Source organism: Balaenoptera acutorostrata, chromosome 6, assembly GCF_949987535.1.
Source record: "Balaenoptera acutorostrata chromosome 6, mBalAcu1.1, whole genome shotgun sequence".
Classification (NCBI taxonomy): domain Eukaryota; kingdom Metazoa; phylum Chordata; class Mammalia; order Artiodactyla; family Balaenopteridae; genus Balaenoptera; species Balaenoptera acutorostrata.
Window position 1 is genome coordinate 55,911,558 of NC_080069.1, and position 25,297 is coordinate 55,936,854.

Below are 25,297 nucleotides of genomic sequence, written 5' to 3' on the forward strand. Positions count from 1 at the left end.
AGGACAGAAATTCAACAGACTTCTACAGGAGAATGAATCAAAGATAGTATTCCAGACAAGGGCTACAGCTAAACAACTGGCAACTCCTTTCCCTCAGAGTGTGTGTGTGTGTGTGTGTGTGTGTGTGTGTGTACAAAAACATATTTGAAAATGAAGGAAAGAATTGTAGTGGCAAATACATGCTTGGGAAGATCGGTTGCTGCCATAGTTTTAAGGCTGTAAAAGCTGCAAAAACTTACTTTCACTCTAAACATGCTCAAAGAGATAATATCAGAGAGGGAGAGAACTGGGGGACAGTGTGTTTAAATCTCATTCCTGTCTGATTTTTCCCTTAAAAGGGGAAAGCTTTTTATTGTCTATCAGAATCTTTCTGGTAGAACTGTGTCTGTCACTCTTATCCCACCCAATTTGATGCCCTGGACACAGGTACATTCCTCACAGCAGTGACCTTTCTTTAAAAGGCAAACCTGGCCTGACATCACTGATGTTTTGAATTCAGCATTCAGAGCTTTAGAGGGATTTCTTTCTGAAAGAAAGAAAGTGTGTCAGCCCTAAAGTGACAGCCCCCTGCTTGCTGCCAAGAAGAGTACCGGTTTTTGTCATAATCAGCAGCAAGGGCAATTTCAGAGAAGAGAAATGATCTGCTGGTGAAGTCTGAGAACAAGCAAGAAACTCAAATAGTTTATATTTTACTTTGTGAGGAAGAAAGACCTATAAGATTTATATGCACCAAAATAGAGCTGTTTGACTCTAAGTTGTACAAAAGGGCTAGAATTCCTTGCATTCTGGCTAAAGCTCAGATCCTGCTCAACTGTGCACCTAAAGTTAGTTACTTGATGGCAACGATTGCATTGCTTTACATAATTTTCAAAGTGATTTCATATACATTGTCGCATTTACTCTTCCTAGCATTCCTAGGAAGGATTATCATAATGTTACAGTTGGGGATGCTGCAGCCAGAGAGGCTGATAGCTTTCCCAAGATCACACAGGTGGGGAGATGCAGGAACAACCCCAGATCCAGTGCCCTTTGCATTTCAAACAGAGCTGCTTCTCTAGGGATGGCTTCTTCTTCTGTACAAAGAGAGGACCCAGCAAGAACAATTCTCTCAGAGGTTCCTTACAGACATGAAAAGTTTATGTTTGTGATTCATAGTGAAAAATTAGTGCAAAGTCTTCTTTCTTGCAGAACCAATGTAGGGAACCCAAAATTGAGATATGGGGTGGGCCGGAGCCCCTGGGTACTTGGGCTACTGGACATACCACCCCCCCCCCGACTATCACCCAACCCCGTGCTGCTCTTGACCTCAGACCCACTGTCATTGGGACCTGCCTAGCAAATGCTCATCCTTTCACATTCTGTCCTGAGCTCCAGTTTTTCCACACCCTTCTTTGCCATCAGGTGTTAAAAACACACATTTGTTTTTTGCCACCATGTTTAAAAAACATACCATGTTTATTTTGTTATATGTGGAAATTTTACTCTGAAGTACAAAATATGTCCTTATTTTTCTCTTACAGTCACAAGCTCACAAACTAAAATATGCTAAATCAGAGTCCTGAATAATTAATTGTAACAATGCAGCACACTCTGTGAGGAGCGAAGAAATTTTTTAAGTTAAAAAAAAAGTGTCAAGTTTACAGTCAACCACAATATAAGATATTCCTAAAATGGTGCCAATTCCAGATATCATGGTCTTTACAAATGAATATGAATAGAAATTACATTAATACAATAGCTAATGTAATCTCTGGGAGTTGGATATATTATAACATCCAGGCATTTTTTATGTCCTTGGTTATGTGCCCCTTCTCTCTGTATCTTTACAGTGTATAGCTTGAATACTAAAATTATTCTTTTCATCAATGGGGATGAGGAGCATCTAAAGAAACTGTACCAAATAGAATGTAATAGAATAGGACGTCTTTTCTCACTTTTAAGTACTGTATATTTCTTATTCTCCTTGTGTAGTTTTATGCCTGGTCAAAGTTTGTTCTGGAAGTTCCAATCCAAGGTTAGTTCAGGAAAAAGGCCTTATTTAAATAAATGTACTTTTAGACTTAGAGATCACAGAATGAGAGTACTAATATAATCATTTACCTACAAAATTTTCAATGTGAATAAGCAGCATTAATGATGACAGATATTCCTAATGAAGAATCCTATTTTCAGATATGTGCAAGTATCCATTAAGCAAAATATGAAAGTGGCATGATTTTTTTAATAAACATGAACTTTTTATATCAAGCATATTACTTGTGTAAAAATAGAGAGAAAATGTACATAAGTGAAGGTCAAATGAGAAAAACAGGACTGTAATTTAACATTAAACCAGCTAAAATTGGAGATAGAGAGTAGCATGATGATTAAGGACACAGACCTTGGATAGACTGCCTGGCTTCAGACTCAGCTCTATCATTTACTACAGTAAGCTTTACGCAAGTAATTTAATCTTCCCCTTCCTCAGTTTCCTCAGTTTTGCCATTCTGTAACATGGGGATGAACATAGAACTTATCTCACAGGCTGTTATGAGGATTCAATGAGTGAATCTATGTGAAATACATAGACCCTTCCTGGCAGAGTAAGCAAACAGTGTCACCTTAAAAAATTACAAACATGTCAGTTTAGGCTGAATGTCCTTATTCCTCAGAAGCCAGTCTTCCACCTACATTCTTTTGAATCTGTCTTAATACTCTTATCTATTTCCAGAAGAGAACAGAAATCAACAATTCTAAGCACCATCTCTCCCCACCATCAATAATACCAGTGCTTCCATCAGCCGTATCTCCAACACTGCACCTTACTCTCACTTTACATAAATTTTTGACCTTTAGCTGAGACATGCTATTTCTCACTAAGCTCCAAGTTCACAGTGTGGAGAGGGACTAGTGTGTTTCCAGGTGTGAGGCGTGTCATAGGTAGTTTATATTCACAATGACTTAAGTACTCAGGTTCATAAATTTACTTGCACCAATTAAAGTAGTTTCAAGGTTATCTCAGTAACCTTAGCCTCTCTCAATTGAGTTGCAACAAGCTTCCACAAGGAGGAAGGAGGCAAAGATGTAAAGTTCTGGGAAATCCTACACTCTGTGGATTAAGCATATCATTGGCCCTTTGCTGTGCAAGTGTCACACACATCAGTATCATCCTCAAGTGTTACAGGAAAAGTTAATGTTGAGAACTGCTGTTCTAAGCGACATGTTAATAGTGACGTACTGCAAGTGCTTTGCAAACTGGAAAGGCATACACAGATGTTCATCGTTATTTTCGGTAAATATATGTTATAGAAAGAAGGCTCAGACATGACACGTCTGCTCCTTCCAAAGGATGCAAAAGTGTTTGGGGCAGTTGTCCTGGGACATGGTGTCTATGGCAACAAGCCCCTCTTACCCATCCTCTGGAGCATGTCTGGATTAGACTCGCTTGCTGGCCCATCAATAGCAAACACTCCACATACAGAGAAATATACCCCAATGGTTCCATGCTCAATTTGCTACCATTTTAGGGACATTTCCACTAGTTATTCAAATTTAATGGTGGTGGCAAGTGTGGAGTAGCAGGAACATGTCAAAAAATAAGCTAGAGATACTTCAAACAAATAAGATCAATGAAAAACATAACTGACCTGAATAATGGATCCTTTGATCTCTGCAACAGACAATTTAGTAGAAAACAGCTATTAAATCTAACATTTTTATAGTATAGTATCCACTGAATTTAGTAAAATGCAGGTATAAGTAAAGCACATATTTATCATTTTTCAGTATTAACATTAAGATAAAAATTCTTCATCTCAGTAGGGTCACGACAGCTTACATTTGATATGCAAAGAGCATTCAAAATCAGTAGTTACTAAATCAAATCCACTGATTTTTGTAAGTGGGAAGAAGATTAATGAATTCATTCAGACCTGTATTTTTAAAAATTAACACCATCTATAGAAGCTGGCTCTTGCAATCATGAAACATGAAAAGTCATGGCATCACAGCCCCATATAAGGCACCTTCAAAGCCAAATCAAACAACAGATCAGGCGAACAAACTTCATTTGGTCTTTGTGAGCAGGACCCATGGGCATACTGCTGGTTAAATGGCCTCTGCATTAGTGAACTCAGCTCCCAGAGGAGTTAGCTTAGCACACTGACCCTGTGGTTTTGGTACACTGCCACCTGGTGTCAACCCTACGCCAGGCCATGGATTCTGAGCCATACAAGCTGAGCTCTGGCTGCGTATTGTCACCAACGTCTCTGCTTGGGCAGCCTCCCAGATAATAACTAGACACATCTTCACTGAGATCACCCTGCTCCCTCCAAGACCGACCAGATGCACCTCCCAGGGCCTGCTGGAGTATTTCTCCCTCTGGTCCCAGATCCAGATGTGTGGACCCAGCACAGGACGTGAGGGAGTGTGTGCAGTGGGCCTAAAGCTAGGACGCCTTGTAGCCTCTGTGCCACCTGGGGAGGCCCAGGCACATGAGGAACCAGTCCTCTCCAGCCTGCATCTTCCCCCTCCCAAAAGCCAAGCCAGTCTCCCTCCCTACAACCCTTGCTGGAAATTTAACACTCCTGTTCACACATTCTTCCCCACCTCCAACCCCTTGCACCCCAGCTTCTTCCATCCAGGCAGACCCTACCCTAGGTATGTGGGAGCTAGGTCCCCAGCCTACTGAGGTTGGTGCTGATGTTATTAGAAGAAAAATGGAGACACATTTTGGCAATAGAATTGATGGAATTTGCTGGTAGATTGATGTAGGAGAAAAGAGAAAAAGAAAAATTCAGCAAGACTCCTAATTTTTTGGCTTGAACAGTTGGGTAGATGACAATGCCATCCTCTACTCAAAGGGAGGGGGAAGAGTAACAGGTTTGGGGAGCAGAAAAAAAAAGCTTCCAGTGAACATGTGTTGCTTTTATAGTCCAAACACATACATGTTATTTTAAGTGTTAAAAAAATGTTTAAACAACCTAAAATAAACCAAAGAAATATGAAGGTGTTTTGAAACATCTAAGCTTGTAATTGGACTGATCCCAACAGTACAGATAGAAAAGCACCTTCCTTAATATCTATGGCCGTGAACTTTGGCCTGTGAGGTCTGCCCACTAGAAGTGGAATGGAAGTGGCGGGTGGGCAGTTGGATGTGCATGATTGGAGAGGACAGAGTCAGGACTAGAGATGTCTGTTGATGGTACTTAAGGCCAAGGGATTGTTTGAGAACAGAAGGGAGCAGAGTCCTCAAGACTGGGAAGGAGGGGTCCATGAGGTAGAAGGAGAGCCAGGAGAGAATGACAGGAAGAAGACAGATGCTGAGATGTCCAGTGAGACTTGAGCACAGGGGCGTGGCCACTGCCTTTACACCAGAGTGGTCTTTGATGACTTAGATAAGAGCAGAATCACTAGACTAGAGCATCAGCCTCCTAACTAGCCTCCTAGTTTCCACATTTGACCTCCTTCCAATACATACAGCAGCCAAAGCCATCTTTTTATTTATTTATTTATTTATTTATTTTTTGTTTATTTATGGCTGTGTTGAGTCTTCGTTTCTGTGCGAGGGCTTTCTCTAGTTGTGGCAAGCGGGGGCCACTCTTCATCGCGATGCGCGGGCCTCTCACTATCCCGGCCTCTCTTGTTGCGGAGCACAGGCTCCAGACGCGCAGGCTCAGTAGTTGGGGCTCACGGGCCTAGTCCCTCCGCAGCATGTGGGATCTTCCCAGACCAGGGCTCGAACCCGTGTTCCCTGCATTGGCAGGCAGGCTCTCAACCACTGCGCCACCAGGGAAGCCCCCAAAGCCATCTTTTTAAAACTTCAATCCCATCAAGCCCTTGCTTGAAAAACTTCATTTGCCTATCATTTCAACTTAAAATAAAATCTGAACTCCCAGGGCTGGAACTGGGGTGAGGTGAGTGAGGCACAAGATTTAAGCAGGCATCCAAAATCTCAGTTCAAGATAAATCATATTTTAATGCAGTAGTTTTTAAAAATCGCATTGACAAACAATAGCCCATGGGCCAGCGGATTGGTTTTTTGGGGTTTTTTTGTTTATTTATTTATTTGTTTGTTTATTTTTGGCTGTGTTGGGTCTTCGTTGCTGCGCGCGGGCTTTCTCTAGTTGCGGCGAGCGGGGGCTACTCTTCGTTGCGGTGCGCGGGCTTCTCATTGTGGTGGCTTCTCTTGTTGGGGAGCACAGGCTCTAGGCGCGCGGGCTTCAGTAATTGTGGCACGTGGGCTCAGTAGTTGTGGCTCACGGGTTCTAGAGTGCAGGCTCAGTAGTTGTGGCACACGGGCTTAGTTGCTCCGCAGCATGTGGGATCTTCCTGGACCAGGGCTCGAACCCGTGTCCCCTGCATTGGCAGATGGATTCTTAACCACTGTGCCACCAGGGAAGTCCAGCCGATTGTTTTTATAAATAAAAGTTTATTGGGACCAGGGCCAGGATTAGGATAAGGTACATGACAAAGGGTCATGCAAGTACAGGGTCGGAGCCTATCTTTATTTAAAATTTTGATCTTTTGTTCAATATGGAATTTGTGCATTAATTTTGATTTTTGAAAGATTGCATTTGTATCATTTATATTACCAAGTTTTTTGATGCCCCCTTAAATTTTGTGCATGACGCCAGTGAGACATTTGCCTCACCTTTGTCCTGACCCTGCAAACCCCATATCAATACCTATACTTCCCGGTGAACATGTATTGTTTTTATGGTCAAAAACATAAATATTAGTTTTTTTAAATGTTGAAGCAACCTAAAATAAACCCAAGACATGTGAAGATGTTTTGCCCAGCAGTACAGAGAGAAAGGCACCAAACACTAACATCTAAAAAGGTGAAGATTCAACTTCTTATTTTCCAAATGGATCTGATCTCACTTACACAGTGAGTGCTCAGCAAAGCACATGGATTAATAACAGCAGTGGAGCCAATTTTAGGTAAAACTGACGGCGCTTTCATGGAAAGGTTCCAGGCAGATTAAAGTTGTATAAGACATAATGCTTTTTAACTGCTTAAATATGTTATGATCATAATTTTATTTTGTGACCTCTTCAGCAGAGAGAAGAGGTTTTTCTTATTTACCAGGTTATCAATGAAAATTACCAGGAAGCTTTAATTTCTTCATGCCTTTAATAAATTCAAGTTATTATACTGAAGCATGAATGATCTCAGGAATCTATTAACAAACATATTTTTAAGAGTGCATATGGTTTGAGGTTTGATTAATAGGGTAAATATTTGTAGGTTTTCCAAGTTAACAAGAAATATTTTCTTTCTCTTGACCTTTCCCCACCCCCTTCCCTCATCACTGTGCCTTATGTTTTAAAAGTTGGTTTGCTTCCTCTGAATAACTGTGGGTAAATGGATTCGGAAAGGCCTAAAAGCTATTGACTCTCATCTTAGTCAAGCTCTTATATTAAAGGAGGTGTGTCTATCTCAGTTTCCATATTGGAGATTTGAGAATCTGCTAATGCAAAATATTGTCATCATTACACTAAAAATTCATTATCCAGATATTGCTAATATGACCCCATGTCCAAACAAGATCCTTGGTGAGAAAGACACGTAGGTATGTACCGCGCACATACACATCCCCAAAGTATTTGCCTCACTGCTCAGTGGTAATTCTATCATCTGGCTGGATGATGGCTGGCCTGACAGGGGACAGCTAGCAGGCTAACCTGGGTGGGTTCACATGGTGGCTGGGCAGAATTCTAAGGGAACATCTACATGCGTGTAAGGGCCCTTGAGACCTAGTCTGGCATGCTGTCCCTTCCACCACATTCTCTTAACCGAAGCAAGTCATAAGACCAGCCCAGATCAAAGGGAAGGGAAATAAACTCCATCCCCTGATGTGGGGGAACTACAGTCACTGTTGCAAAGGTACATGGATACAGGGAGGAGAATAATTGCAGCCGTTTTGCAAATAAACCACCACATGAAAGTGGAAAACCCACACAATTACCTATAATATAGTGGCTTCACCTAGTGACTTTTTAACAAGTTTATGAGAGAGGGATGAAGAGCTGTGAGAAAGAATCTTTGCGTTGGGAAAACCACTTGCAAATGCAAAATGACCATTATTTGATGAGAAAATGGAAAAATTGAAGCAGATTCCATTCTCATCTGTCTAGGGTGAGCATGACTGACTTGCCCACTTCTCTGCAGTTCCATGAAGTTGAAATCCTTGGCCAGAGCTTCTGAGAGATTCAAGATATGTTCAGGGGTAGGAATTTAAACCTGGCTCTCTGCCATCTCTGAGTTTAGATATTTAATTCTTCCAGTTGTAGCTTCTTGTAATTTCATATTCTCATGTATGTTTATTAAGTGCTATGTTAGAAATACAGATGTGACAATCTAACTCATTGGGAAATAATCATTCCATTACAAAAAAACAAAACAGAGATTCCTTTAGCTATTCCAAGATGTTTAAATGCTTGTGAATCTCCAATTCAACAGAAGGAACGAGTAAAAGGAAAGTATTAGAATCATCTGCCTAATGAATATTCATTGACAATAATGATAAATTCAATTTACTAAAACTTGATTTCCTACAGAACTTCTTAAGAATGTGTGTATTGGATAAAAGGGGGGCTCATTTGGAGAAAATAACCTTTCCTCATTCAACTAAGTGCTCTCTAGCGGCCTGAAAGTCTGTGCCCTCCAGATGTTAACATAGTCCCTGATCCCATAGCCTCCAGCCTGCAGAGAAGACCTGCTTCCAGGCCAGACGATGCTGGGCATGAACCCCAACTTTATCTACATCTGTAACCTTGGGCTATTTACTCAGCCTCACTGAGCCTCACTTTTTTCCAGCAGTAAAATGGGATTGATAAAGCTTATGCAGCTATAAATATTAAACGGCATAAAGAGTTACAGCTGTAGAAAACAAACTTATGGTACCAGAGGCTAAGGAGGGGAGGGAAAAATTGGAAGATTGGGATTGACATATACACACTACTATATATAAAATAGATAACTGGAGAAGTAACAACTGACACTGCAGAAATACAAAGGATCATGAGAGATTACTAAAAGCAACTATATGCCAATAAAATGGACAACCTGGAAGAAACGGAAAAATTCTTAGAAAAGCACAACCTTCTGAGACTGAACCAGGAAGAAATAGAAAATATGAACACAGCAATCACAAGGACTGAAATTGAAACTGTGATTAAAAATCTTCCAACAAACAAAAGCCCAGGACCAGATGGCTTCACAGGTGAATTCTATCAAACATTTAGAGAAGAACTAACACGTATCCTTCTCAAACACTTCCAAAATACAGCAGAGGGAGGAACACTCCCAAACTCATTCTACGAAGCTACCATCACCCTGATACCAAAACCAGGCAAGGTGTCACAGAAAAAGAAAACTATAGGCCAATATCACTGATGAACACAGATGCAAAAATCCTCAACAAAATACTAGCAAACAGAATCCAACATCACATTAAAAGGATCATATACCATGATCAAGTGGGGTTTATCCCAGGAATTCAAGGATTCTTCAATGTATGCAAATCAATCAATGTGATAAACCATATTAACAAATTGAAGGAGAAAAACCATATGATCATCTCAATAGATGCAGAAAAAGCTTTCGACAAAATTCAACACCCATTTATGATAAAAAAAAAAAAAACCGCAGAAAGTAGGCATAGAGGGAACTTAACTCAACATAATAAAGGCCATATATGACAAACCCACAGCCAGCATTGTTCTCAATGGTGAAAAACTGAAACCATTTCCACTAAGATCAGGAACAAGACAAGGTTGCCCACTCTCACCACTATTATTCAACATAGTTTTGGAAGTTTTAGCCACAGCAATCAGAGAAGAAAAAGAAATAAAAGGAATCCAAATCAGAAAAGAAGAAGTAAAACTGTCACTGTTTGCAGATGACATGATACTATACATAGAAGATCCTAAAGAAGCTACCAGAAAACTGCTAGAGCTAATCAATGAATTTGTTAAAGTAGCAGGATACAAAATTAATGCACAGAAATCTCTTGCATTCCTATACACCAATGATGAAACATCTGAAAGAGAAATTAAGGAAACACTCCCATTTACCATTGCAACAAAAAGAATAAAATACCTAGGAATAAACCTACCTAGGGAGACAAAAGACCTGTATGCAGAAAACTGTAAGACACTGATGAAAGAAATTAAAGATGATACAAATAGATGGAGAGATATACCATGTTCTTGGATTGGAAGAATCAACATTGTGAAAATGACTCTACTACCCAAAGCAATCTACAGATTCAGTGCAATCCCTATCAAACTACCAATGGCATTTTTCAAAGAACTAGAACAAAAAATTTCACAATTTGTATGGAAACACAAAAGACCCCGAATAGCCAAAGCAATCTTGAGAAAGAAAAACGGAGCTGGAGAAAATCAGGCTCCCAGACTTCAGACTATACTACAAAGCTACAGTAATCAAGACAGTATGGTACTGGCACAAAAACAGAAATATAGATCAATGGAACAGGATAGAAAGCCCAGAGATAAACCCACACACATATGGTCACCTTATCTTTGATAAAGGAGGCAAGACTATACAATGGAGAAAAGACAGCCTCTTTGATAAGTGGTGCTGGGAAAACTGGACAGCTACATGTAAAAGAATGAAATTAGAACACTCCCTAACACCATACACAAAAATAAACTCAAAATGGATTAAAGACCTAAATGTAAGGCCAGACACTGTAAAATTCTTAGAGGAAAACATAGGCAGAATACTCTATGACATAAATCACAGCAAGATCCTTTTTGACCCACCTCCTAGAGAAATGGAAATAAAAACAAAAATATACAAATGGGACCTAATGAAACAAAAGCTTTTGCACAGAAAAGGAAACCATAAACAAGACGAAAAGAGAACCCTCAGAAAAAAGGGAGAAAATATTTGCAAACAAAGCAACTGAGAAAGGATTAATCTCCAAAATATGCATGCAGCTCATGCAGCTCAATATCAAAAAGACAAACAACCGAATCCAAAAATGAGCAGAAGACCTAAATAGACATTTCTCCAAAGAAGATATACAGATTGCCAACAAACACATGAAAGGATGCTCAACATCACTAATCATTAGAGAAATGCAAATCAAAACCACAATGAGATATCACCTCACACTGGGCAGAATGGCCATCATCAAAAAATCCACAAACAATAAATTCTGGAGAGGGTGTGGAGAAAAGGGAACCATCTTGCACCATTGGTGGGAATGTAAATTGATATAGCCACTATGGAGAACAGTATGGAGGTTCTTTAAAAAACTAAAAATAGAACTACCATACGACCCAGCAATCCCACTACTGGGCATATACCCTGAGAAAACCATAATTCAAAAAGAGTCATGTACCACAATGTTCATTGCAGCACTATTTACAATAGCCAGGACATGGAAGCAACCTAAGTGTCCATTGACAGATGAATGGATAAAGAAGATGTGGCACATATATACAATGGAATATTACTCGCCATAAAAAGAAACGAAATTGAATTATTTGTAGTGAGGTGGATGGACCTAGAGTCTGTCATACAGAGTGAAGCCAGAAAGAGAAAAACAAATACCGTATGCTAACACATATATATGGAATCTAAAAAAAAAATGGTTCTGAAGAACCTAGGGGCAAGACAGGAATAAAGACGCAGACATAGAGAATGGACTTGAGGACACGGGGAGGGGAAAGGGTAAGCTGGGACGAAGTGAGAGAGTGGCATGGACTTATATATACTACCAAATGTAAAATAGATAGGTAGTGGGAAGCAGCTGCATAGCACAGGGAGATCAGCTCTGTTCTTTGTGACCACCTAGAGGGGTGGGATAGGGAGGGTGGGAGGGAGACACAAGAAGGAGAGAATATGGGGATATATGTATATGTATAGCTGATTCACTTTGTTATACAGCAGAAACTAACACACCATCGTAAAGCAATTATACTCCAATAAAGATGTTAAAAAAAAAAGAAAACAAAGAAATTTTAAAAAAGTAAATAAATAAATTTTAAAAAATTAAATAAAATAGATAACTAATAAGGACCTACTGTATAGCACAGGGAACTCTGCTCAATACTCTGTAGTGACCTATATGGGAAAAGAATCTAAAAAGAGTGGATATATGTATATGTGTAACTGATTCACTTTGCTGTACAGCAGAAACTAACACAACATTGTAAATCAACTATACTCCAATAAAAAGTGAGCAGCTTTTTTTTAAATATTAAGTGGGATAATGCATGTAAATCAATTCGTTCAAAAGCTAAGTGCTATTGATTTGTCTCTCACCTGCATTTTTCAATAGACGCTAACACAAAACAAAGCACAGTAAGCGAACAACCCCACAGAACCAGGGGATTTCACTTGTTTATTTTTCTTTATCATTTGTGTGTTCCACATCTATCCTCCCACACTAAATATTTGTGATGGGAAATGGCATTCAAAGACACGGGTTCTAACGCCGGCCTCTGCTCACTGGGTAACTAGTTGTCCTTACGCCATCCATTTGCTTCATTCGGTTGAGTTGCACTTCCTTCCAGCTACCAAACGGTTTAAAGGAGATACTCATAGTTCTGCTAATGCCATGAGATAGCCATGTGAGAACACCTAGCACAGTGCCAGTGCTTCTTTATGCCCCTGTTTTATTCCCCTTGGCATTTATTCTCATTTCCAAAATGGCCTGGCAGGTAAAAGAGGAGACTCTTTTCCTTTCTCTCACTTGTTTACTTTGGGTTTTTCGGCATCCTTCTGTGTTTCTTCGAGGTGAGCATAATCACAGTGGTAAGCCACCCTAAAGGCTGCCAAAGCCTGCAGACGGGGGACATCTGAAACAAACACAGTTGCGTGAGATGAGTGCCTGGTCCGTGGAGCTCTCCTTTGGCACTCCGCCCAGTCTCTGCCCACTGAATAGAACTGGATCATCTGCAGTGACATTCAGATCTTTTTCCTGAAGAGTCTGAACTAATTGCGAACTTGTCACTGTGTGTAACATGCTTTGTGCTGCCTTCTGCTCTAGCTCCCCTCTGCCAGCACACACTTTAGTGGCATCGAGCTGTCATTGGATAGACTAGGTGGGTCCTTTTGGAATTCCTTCCTTCTGTCATTTAGCAATTGATCATTTGTGCCCTTTGTAATAATGTCATCCAGCTTCCAAAGGGTCTTTTGAAAGCGTTAGATCAGCGATTCTTAACCTTTTTAGGGTCCTGGACACTTATGAAAATCTGATAGAAGCTATCGATACTCTTCCTCCTGCCCCTGAAAATTCATATGCACACCAAATGTTACACATCATTTCAGAGATTTCACAACTCCCCTCTTAAATCCAGACTATGGACCCCAAATTCAGCACTATAAGTAGTATTTGTATTTATAAATATTTGTATGGACAGTATTGTCCACCAATAAGCTAATACCAAACAGAGTCAGGAAATAAATATTTGTGTCTAGAGCAATTTTTTTAATGAACCAAATGATTTTTCTTGATCTGCTCTCATGGGTTGGTGGGATAAGTAAGGAAAGGAGGAGGTCTTCACAAGTAAAACAGATACTTTGTTTTACATACAGTTAATAACTAGCCTTGAGGGCAAAATTATAAATATAAAAATAATTGACCATGTTTAAAAAAAATACACCATTAGGAGGTGTTAGCCAGTTAAGGCAACATGCCACCTATTACATACAGACAAAATGCACACGCACTCAGTATAATGATTATGCAGGAGAATGACCATGTCCTTAGAAGATAACATGTGAAATGTTTAGCATGACATCTGCCACTTACTTTAAAATGATTCAGAAAAAAATTATAAATATATACATATATTGATAAAGCAAATATAGAAAATGCTAACAATTACTGAATCTAAGTGGTAGGAGTATGGTGATTCATTGTACTACTCTTCAGGCTTTTCCTGTGTTTGAAATTTTTCATTATAGAACCTTAGAGGATAAACACACATTATTTTAAGAGAAATGTCAACACAAGCACAATCTTTCACTTTTGGACAGGATTTTCTTCAATCAGTGAGCATCATTTTCCCACAGGAACATAATTTCACTATATTAGAATCCTGTCCTCAGATGTCCAGCATTCCTATAGCTGAGTAAATAATAAACTTTCAGTGATGATATTATACAACATTATATGATTATTATCGGCATTTAAGATGCTCTCTGGGCAGTAAGCTTGTGCCCTGGGACCTGCTGCAAGATGAAGTCTCTAGAACTATCTAGAATTTCTCAATGTCTAAAGCCAAGGCTTCAGAGTCAACAGCGATTAGAAAGAAAGCTTTTTCTATAGGATATTCCTCATGTCATTTTCCCCTAATTCTGCAACAGATTTTTAATTCCAACACTGAAAATAGTGCTGAGTATTTGGCCAAGAAGGTGGTACTGACTGTAATATCGGCACTTCCTGGCTCCATTTGACAGTAATGCAGTTAGGATTCCCAGAGTGTATCTTATTCCATTTCTGTTATTGCGAGGCTACATCTGTTCTCAATGATACACAACTTCCGTTGTGCTATTGACAGGTAGCAGATAAGATATGCCCTCAGAGACCACAGCCACTATGTGGAACCAGAAATTTTATCTTAAGGCCTGAACCTCCAACATCGTCAGTCCTTTAATACTTCATCAGCAAAAATAGAGCACTGTCCTTACTTAATGGCAGATCTCAATTTCATCTCTGTTTTTCTGGTTTGCACTTTTTCTTTATGCTGTTGAAAGGATGCATGACATTGGAAATAATGGTTTATTTTTTAAATCATGTACTTTTTGTTCAAAGCAAGGCTAATGAATAAAACTCTAGATTTTCTTAAATAGCTCTAGGGAGGTTAGATGGCTTCCATTTTCTGAATAAATTTCCTTCTGCAGGAAGGTGAATTCAGAGTGTGTTTCATGTTTACTTGGGGAGTGCAGAGAGAGTGATGCCTTGGACCCAGGGAAGTATAGCCATTGAGAGCACATAGTTTCAAGTTAGACTTCCTGCATTTCAACCCCAGTGCCTTCACTTACTACCTGTATGACTGTGAGCAAATCAGTTAACTTCACTAGACCTTCCACTCCTGATCTTTAAAATGGGTATAATAGCAATTGGACATCCATAGGCAAAAAATGGATCACAACCAAAGCTCATAGTTTATACAAAAATTAACTCAAAGACCACTACTCAATACTCTGCAAGGGCCTATATGGGAAAAGAAGCTAAAAAAGAGTGGATATATGTATATGTATAACTGATTCACTTTGCCATACACCTAAAACTAACACAACATTGTAAACCAAGTATACTCCAATAAAAAAAAATGGATCTGGGCTTAAATGTGAAACATAAAATTAAAACTTCTAGAAAAAAAATAGAAATAAAATCTTCCGGACCAAGGACTAGGCAAAGAATTTTTAGATGTGCTACCAATCCCAGTGTGTCAAAAGAAAAATTGATAAATTGGACCTCATCAAAATTAAAAACTTTTGCTCTGTGAAAGACAACGTTAAGAAGATGAAAGGACTAATTACAGGTGGGGAGATAATATTTGCAAACCACATATCTGGCAAAGGACTTGTATCTAGAATGTATAAAGAACTCTTGAAACATAATATTAAAAAAAAATCCAATTAGAGGGACTTCCCTGATGGCACAGTGGTTAGGAATCTGCCTGCCAGTACAAGGGACACAGGTTCGAGCCCTGGTCTGGGAAGATCCCACATGCTTCAGAGCAGCTAAGCCCATGCACCACAACTACTGAGCCTGCACTCTAGAGCCCGTGAGCCACAACTATTGAGCCCGTGTGCCACAACTACTGAAGTCCGCGTGCATAGAGCCCGTACTCCACAACAAGAGAAGCCACTGCAATGAGAAGCCTGCACACCACAACGAAGAGTAACCCCCGCTCACCGCAACTAGAGAAAGCCTGCATGCAGCAACAAAGACCCAATGCAACCAAAAATAAAATATAAATAAATTTATTTTAAAAATCCTATTAGAAAATGGGCAAAAGATAGGCACAAACATTTCACTGATGAGGATATACAAACAGCAAATAAGTGCATGAAGAAATGTTCAACATCATAGGCATTAGAGAAATGCACATTAAAACCACAATGAGATATAACTATACCTATTAGAATGGCTAAAATAAAAAATAGCGGCAATACCAAATGCTGGCAAGAATGCAGAAAAAACTGGATCACTCATACATTGCTGGTGGGAATATAAAATAGCACAGCCACTCTGGAAAATAGTTTCGTTGTTCCTTTTAAAACTGTAAATGGTTTTATAACCCAGAAATTGTATTCTTATGCATATGTCCTACAGAAATGAAACTTATCTTTATGCAGAAACTTGTACATGAATGCTCGAAGCATCTTTATTCACCATAGCTCCAAACTGGAAACTATCCAGATGTCCCTCAATGGATGTATGTGGTTGGTCCATATCGTAGAATACTACTCAACAATAAAAGGAACAAACTGTTGATATCTGCTACAACTTGGATGACCCTCTAGGAAATTATACTGAGTAGAAAAATCCAGTCTCAAAAGGATACAAACTGCATGATTCCACTTACATAACAATCATGAAATTATTATAGAGATAGATAACAGATTAGTGAGTACCAGGTGATAGGGATGAGGAGAGGGGTGGATGTAGGTATAAAGGGGTAGCAGAAAGGAATCTTATGGTAATGGTATAGTTAAGTATCTTGATTGCAGTGATGGTTACCTGAAGCTATACATGTGATTAAATTGCATAGAGCAACACAAATGCCATACACACCATACACAATCACAAGTAAGTGCGCATAAAAGTGGCACAGTTCGAGTGAACTCAATAGATTGTACATGCCAACTTCCTGGTTTTGATATTGTACTATAGTTGTGCAAAATGCTGTCTTTAGGGGAGGCTGGGTAAAGTGTACACAGCACCTCCCTGTACATTTTTTTACAACTACCTGTGACTATAATTATTTCAAAATAAAAAGGTTTTTTTTCAATGCTTCCTAATAGAACCTTCCACCTAGAATTATGATGAGGATTCAATGAGCATTTAGCACTGTCTCTAGTGTAGTTAGTACTCAGTAAAAGTCAGCAGGGATTTTATATATTAATGGCCACCTTTGCTACTTAATTGGAAGACTATGTCTTAGAAGAGAGATTTAAACTAGAATATAAGTTCCACGAGAGCAAGGATTTGGGCTGTTTTGTTCACTAGACTATCCCCATACCTAGAACAGTGTGATGCATATAAGGTGCTCATTAAATATGTGCTGAAGGATGAATGAAAGAGTGGTTTTGAAGATACCATGAAGGAAGATATTTGGCAAGTAGAGCACAAGGGAATATCTTGGTAACATCCAAGGTAGGACACAGATAAAATAGCTAAAATGGCAATTTGCCTGGACTGCCTATGAGAGCAAAGGGTAGGAAAGATAAGTGATCTGTGTAGATAAATTTGAACCTTCATGTGATTCTCGTTACTGTAGATTGCATCAGCCTTAAGGGGAAAGTGGGATGGTAACTGTCTTCGTGTCAGGCCCCAGTGGTGGGATTCGTAGTCTTTACTGTGTACCGTACTTTTCTAGGGTGCCCAGGTATGTAATGGTCAGTGTCCGATGGAACTGTTCCTTACTCCCATGCTCTCCACTTCACTACATGGTGGTCCTGTTCCATTCAGTGCTTCCACCACACTCGCCTCTGCCACTACTATTGCAGGTCCCATTCAACCACCAAAAAGAAGACTGGCTCTCTTAGTTTAAAGGACCCATGCGATAGTGTTTGGGCACAGGGTCTAGGGATTAAGCCAGAGAATCAGTACCACTCTGTATTAGTCCAAAGAGTTTCTGCTGACCGTGACCTAAACCCAACACTGGGTCCAGGCCCCTCAACTCTTTTCTGTCTCAGAGTGAGTTTCATGCCTATCCCAGCGTCCTCCTTCCTTGCAAAGCTCTAATCCCACAACTTTCTAGCTGTCAGTCAAGAGATCAGTGTTTGCTGAGCATCTGCAGGATGCTGGCACACGGGTAGGCAAAATATAAAATACAAAGATGTGTAATGTGTAAGACACCCACGTTCAAGAAGGTTACAGTTCCAACCAAGCAAGCAAAATGGCAAACACAAGCAATCGGGAATAACTGTGAAATGATGATTGTAACTACAATCAGAGTTCAAAGAAGGGAGGTTTTATATTATGACATTTCTACAAGTATGAGGAAGGAGTAGCCTGGTCAGCACACACAGCTCAGATACATGGGAGGCGAATGATTCAAGAAGCAGTGGGTCATTAGCAGTGTCAGATGCTTAGAGGAAAGTGACACGGTTCGGTATTGGACTAGAAAGAAGCCATGTGCCTCCAACCTCATTATCTATGAGCATATGGGCTTGATTTCACTTATTTATTATTAAACATGTACTTGTTGAGCATCTAGCACTACTGTGCTGTGGAATAATATAAAATGAAAAAAGCACTGTCTCTGCCCTCAGAAGGGTGCTCAGTAGTGGGAAAGAGAGAGATGAAACAAATAATACAAAAGAATGAACTAGGGAGAAAATGGAGGGCCACACAGAGCATGAGTAGAATATGAAAGTAGCCAAGCTGTGTTCGAAGTCAACCCACGACATAGGTGATCTAAGTTTCCTCCTGGCCTCTCTTAGGAACAGGAGAGCAGATCAAGGAATGGGACCAATTCTCAATATTACTGCATTTTCAGTGGAAAATGTTATATACTTGTTATTTGTGCCCTCTGTTGTTTTCCCAAAGTTTAATTACACTTTTATTTTTTTCTACTGAAGTATAGTTGATTTACAATATTGTGTTAATTTCTGCTGGACAGCAAAATGATTCAGTTATACACATGTATACATTCTTTTTCATATTCTTTTCTCACCTACTGCTGAGCTATAAACTCCTTAATACAGGTCAATTTGATGTATGGATAAACTAGTTTGCAGTGTTACTTGAACCTACACCATTGTGAAGGTCGTAAAAGTGCCTCTGTGACCTTCAAGACATTCAGAAGAAAATTTATGACAATTGTAGACAAGTCTAAATAATAATGGTGGAAGAGACAAAAGATCAGAAAATAACCTCTATACTTTCTCTATTCCCAGGCACCAACTTTGCACCAAATGAACACAAAATCTGTCCTTCTGTATTAACAGCAATCACCTGGCAACGATTTTCTGGCTTCCATTGGAAGTCAGAGCTCATAAATAGTTCTTAATATAAAATAGTAAGCTATTTTTGCTGTATTTGCAGTTCTAGTGACTCCTTCCCACAGGCCACTGCAAGGAAAATTCCAGTTTCTTGTTTCCCCGGTACTTAGAGAGGCTCTGGAGCCCAGCTGTCTGAGCTCACATCCCAGCTCTGCCTCTTACTGGCTACATGGACATGGACAAATTGTCCAACATCCATCAGCCTCGGGGTCCTCATGTATTAGAGGGGTCAGGACTGGTTATAATACCTGTTATTGTGAGGATACAATGAGATATTATACATGAAGCTCTTGCCACGTACTGAGCTTTCAATAAATATTATCCATTATTACTGGAATCTGCTTTATTTGTGGCAAATTATTCTGTGGTATGTCCAGCACCAGCATTTGTTGGACTTTTAAGTTCACATCATCTTAGACACTCTTCCTTGGAAGTCAGGTAATCCAGACTTAACATGTGAGCGCACTGGGGTACTTTACCAGTCAAAGGAAATTTGTGTGACTTATGCCAGAACACCACTAACAGATTGTGTTTGATTGGCATATCAAAATGGCTCATTAGCAATTGTGAGAATTGCTCAAACGATACAACAAAGTATATTGGCAACATCTGGATTTTTAAGGGGGAGGCGAGAGATGGCAGTGGTGGTCGGGTTGTTAATTCCTAAATTAAGTGAATTAACAAAGGTGCTCAGTATCCTGAGTACAGAAACAGCCTGAGGCACTTCCTGCTTCTCTCTTTCCATTTACAGAATGGGGATTAATGTCTTTTATGTACCTACTTAATAAGAAGGATTCAATAGGGGCTCTTAGGGGTAGATTTAAATAACCATCATTACTATTAATTTAGCCTCTGGAGCAAACATCAGAGGAGCTTTGGTTCCTGACACAGGACCACACAATCCCCTTTCTGCCTGAGTGGCCTCACTCTCTCCTGCCACCTGGTTGCATTTTTAGTAGCCACGTCAGGGACCATAGGAGGCACAAGGTGAATCCTGCTCTCAGGGATCTTACGGCTTCCACTATTTAGGAGGCTGGCTAGGGCAGTTGTGATACACACCCAATACAGCTTACCAATTTAGTGAGAAGCATTTAAACTCCTTTTTTGTTTTTCTTTTACTCTTTCCAGCTTTATTGAGATGTCATTGACATATAATATATATAACATCCATTAAGTGTAGGGGTCCTACCTTCCCTGAATCTTCCAGCCTCCAGAGCTTCCTGATCAAAACCAGGCCCACTAAAGTATATGAGATGCGAAACGCTGGCCTCGCCTTGCCAATCCTGTATCCTTCAGACAATGCTGACTCATGGGACAGGGATGGAGTCAGAAGCCAAGCCAAGGAAATATAATCTGTTGTGACATCTCCTCTTCCCTGGCTGCCAACCTTGGACATGCTCAATTAACCGTACTCTAGTGTCCTACACAAGTCACCTCTCACCATCCTAATCAATGGAATTTTCCTACTTCCCTTAGAAACCACCTTGTTCTCTAAGCCGGTTCACAACCCTGAACCTACTTTTGTCATATAGTTTGTCTTTATTCTTCCTTGTGGCTCTTATTATTAATAGTACTGATAGTAGAGCTAATACATAGCATTTAGCATGCACCAAACATCGTCTAAGCACTTTACATGTATAAACTCATGTAATCCTCCCAACAACCCTCTGAAGTAGTTACTGTTATTATTCCCATTTGACAGATGAGGAAATTAAAGCATAAAGAGATTAAGTAACTTGTCCAAAGTCACACAGCTCATAAGTGACAAAAATAGGGAAATGAACTTGCACAGTCTGGGCCTGAATTCCATATTCTTAATAACTGTATGACACCACTTCTCATCCTACATTATTTCTTCCCTCATACAACTATTTAAAAGGCAAAATGTTGTTCCTAGCTGTCTCTAAGCAATTTCACTTCCATTTCATTTTTTTGAAGGGTATCTATTCTTCTGAAGTTTCTTTCTACTATCCCAAATATTTTAAGATCATGGGAATTATTCAGATAAATCATCAAAACGCTTTGCTTCGAAAGTTTCTATTACCGTGCTTTTTACTTAATTTCTATCCTTTCTCTCCATCCCAATGTGTTTCTTTAAACCAGAGTTGCAAGTGGGTATTCTTGCAGCCTGGGCTGCCACTTCAGCACTTCATTAATCTTTGAGATTCTTACTTTCCTAAAGGACAGTGACAGTGGCGTAATTACCTGGCAACCAGTAGTAAAAGTAATTTGAATTTAAATCTCTTAGTATTTCTTTCTTTAGGAATTTATTTAATCCTGTTCCCCTTAATATTTTAGGGAGTATGTTAGGGGCACAATAAAGGGAGGCAAAGGGACATGATTTTGCGTCTGATTAAGAAGTGGTTGGGTTTCTTTCCTTTTAGATTTCAGATTTCAAGTTTTTGCACCTTTTATCCAGTCTTCCCCTAGGCTTTGAGGTTTATTCATCTTTAACCAGAAGGGAGATTTTAAATGTTTTTGCTTATTGAATGTAAATGTATTGAAAGCACAAGGAGACATCATTTAATGCTTCCTTGTTAATTTTTTAAATGAAAATCAGTCATTCAAATCATCCTTCACCCAACCTTTCTAAATTCTAAGACATTAAAGTTAATATCAATTAAATAATGGATTAATATTTCTAATTGCCAGCATATATGTTTTGAATCACATTTATGACAAAACAATTATACTTTTAAGTCTGTTCTTGTAGACTTTATAGTGCTTCTGAGTCCTTTGCACACTGAATTTAGGTGCATTTCACAGGACTTAGTGAAAGGTTATGGTGGTGGAAGTTTATGGTTGTTACCTGACTGTTGTGAAAAATTGCTTGTCTTTCTATATCTGTTGCCAAAGCCACTGGCCAGAAAATCCACCCTTTATTTTACACACTTGTCTTTTGGCACATGAAATCTTCCCAGTAACCCACTTGATAACGTAATTTTCAGGTAGGTGATTACCAACCAGAGTAAACCAGGGGCTGTGTGCTCATGATGTAGCTATAAACTGTGCAGTATTTGCCTCATGTTTATGTGTGTGAGGTAGCCCTGGGGGCCTGTATGCAGGGTAAGCTCTGTACAAAGTCACATCAAAACTATACTTAGGGGCTTCCCTGGTGGCGCAGTGGTTGAGAATCTGCCTGCCAATGCAGGGGACACGGGTTCGAGCCCTGGTCTGGGAAGATCCCACATGCCACGGAGCAACTGGGCCCGTGAGCCACAACTACTGAGCCTGCGCGTCTGGAGCCTGTACTCCCCAACAAGAGAGGCCACGATGGTGAGAGGCCCGCGCACCGCGATGAAGAGTGGCCCCCACTTGCCGCAACTAGGGAGAGCCCTCGCACAGAAACGAAGACCCAACACAGCCAAAAATAAAAATAAATTAATTTAAAAAAAAAACAAAAACTATACTTAGTAGTCAGGGGAATCATTTCTAACCAGTGGCTTTTAAGGGCCAAAGGAAGAGAGGTGGTTTAAGGATTTGTGAATGATTGATAGCATTAAAAATACTTTGTAAATGAGCTGTGTGTTTTATTATCCGGGGTGCAGGAATGTGGCACTTTCAAAACACCTACCGAACGGGTAGCAAAATTCCCACATAGAATTGGGTTTCCACCATGAAGGACAACAGATATTAATGACATCATCTCAGTTGCTCAGTTACTCAATTACTTGCAGTAATTAGGGAGAGAGTCAGTTTAAATTAAAGTATTGAATTACAGAATACTTTAAGTAAAAGAGGTATTCTTCAAGAATTGCTGTGGAATACTATGGATTTGGCTTAAAAGATCTTTCCTATAACTGGTACAGCCTTTGTGAACGGACCACCAGGAATTGGGCTTTGAAATTGGTACAGCCCAAATGTATGATATTTTGGTGTGTTTAAAATTAAGGAAATTAAAAAAGCAGAATGCGTAATAAATATGCCAGGATTAATCCTTAAAGTCACATCAGTCCTCTTTTGAAGTTGTCTTTTCTGTGACATCCAGTAGGTTAGCATAAACTTGCCAGATGTTCAATGGCCCTGAAAAGAAAATCACAACACAGAGGCCAATCCAAAACCCAGATACTTAGTTAAATAATTCAGTTCTTAGAAACACTACAAGCTGTGCATATCTGGATCATTTCTCTGGTCCTTCACTAGTTACTTCCAGTGTAATTAAAGCCCCTTTAAAATTGAATTCCTGACATAATCAGAGGCACATTTCCAGGACTGTGAGGCTGCTTCAAGATGCGATTAGAGGGGAGCTAATTCAGGTGAGCATCGGGAATCATCAGTAGAGGTGGGCAAAGCCCTGAAAATGAGCAATTATCATCATATGTCACATTTCTCATCTCTCTTGCAACAAGGCTACATAAAAGGAAAGTGCAGGGGTGTTTTAATGGCCTCAGCTGCCATTTGTGTGTGTGCCTAAATTTACATGTTGTAACCTAATGTATATTCATGTCTGCAAACTACACTTGAAAGTAAACTAATGATGCCAACCTCTGCTGACGTTAAGCGGTGGGAAATTTTGTAAAGGATTTAGACCTTTCTCTGCACTGAGTTTTATCTTTGTAGAATCTATGTACAACGCATTTTCTTTACATTTATTGTGTCTTAAGAGCCTCCTTGCTTGTGAGAGAAAAAGCAAGTCAATGGAATAGATATTTCTTTCTTCCTTTCAGACCAAAGGACAGGTTGGGATTTTTTTTTCTTCCTCAAATATTTTTTAAATCTACCTTTTAAATCCAAACTCTCTGCTGGTGATATTTTTGTTCTTATAAAGACCACACTTTTCTTTCCTCAGTTTCATCCCGTTCCTTCATGTTCTGTGATATTGCTGTGGTATCAATCCCAGCTCATAATTATTTGTCTCCCGTTTAGCCACAAGGTGTAAATTTGCGACCTGAAAAGGCATGCTCTGACAGTTAATCTCCATGTGTGTCCAAAGGCTGATCTGGCTGCACTGGATAATTTCCCTGGGGGATTGTTCTGTAGAATGGGGGGGCCATTTGTTGAGCTGTCTAATGTGGGAGACGAGAAAATGAAAGGACTGCCAGAGAGAAATGGGATCATACGGTGGCTTTCAGAGCAAAAAGGGAAATCAAAGGACAATTTCAGGTCCAGTCTAGTTCCCCAAGCATGTTTCTGGAACTAGGGAAGCAGGGATATTTTCTTGTTAGTGTTTTTAGAGAAGTCACCAAGAGAGAGTCCCAAATTAGGAGGTTCTGGCAAATTTAGTCATGCCTGCGGGCTGTACTCAGAAATTATCTCCAGCCTAAACTCTTCCGTTTGTGTCTGAGCCTTACAAGTTCTTCAAGGGTCTGCAGAAGTGTTCGGGACCAGAAGAAAAAAATATATGTTGACATTGACTCAAAGATCCAAAAATTATCTACAAGATTATGAAATGTTTAATTGAATGTCGACAAAATATGTACTATCAACTTCATTAAGTATTAAATTTAGCCTTCTTAAAAATTACATGAAACCAAATCGCGGATTCAGCTTTCTCACTTTCCAAGATTTCCAGCATGCCAATCATGAATTAAGTGAATTGCACATAGCCAATAATTTGAAATGCAAAATTATAAGAATCCTTTCCATTTTTTTTTTTTACACCAAAATGTATATCTTAGGTGGGATGTCAGGGCATCTTCACGTTCTTTCTGTGACATGTGTGGTAGGACTAAAAAAAGAGAGCCCAGGGCCCATGAAGATTTTAAAACAGCTCCGCCCTCGTCTTCTCTTCTCCGAGTGTGTGATTAGTCCTGAAGACACAGGTTAGCAAAGACGCTAATTGGAGAACCAGTTTCTTCTTGCTGTATGCACCCGTAGTTGAGGTGAAGTGACAGAGGCAGTGGTTTGATCACGAGGAAGTTCCCAAGGGACCTGCATACCCTTGGAAAGATCACAGGACAGTGCCTGGTTCTGTTGAAGAGGGGGTGTTCATATTAAGCAGGGGAAACAAAGCCGTCCAGTTGGGACGTGTTAGAAGAGCACCAGTGTCCCTTGTCTGAGTTGTGTTCTCTCCCAACAGATGACCGGCCCTCATGTGCCCTTGTGTTTTAGTCAACTTTTCTCAGTGTGACAGATATTTCCTTTTTT

At 39.7% G+C, this 25,297-nt stretch overlaps 1 protein-coding gene across 4 annotated transcripts in view; it reads left to right on the forward strand.

Moving 5' to 3' along the window:
• SLC24A2 (solute carrier family 24 member 2) overlaps positions 1–25,297 on the forward strand; it is a 244,445-nt gene that overhangs the window by 127,283 nt on the left and 91,865 nt on the right. The window lies entirely within an intron of this gene.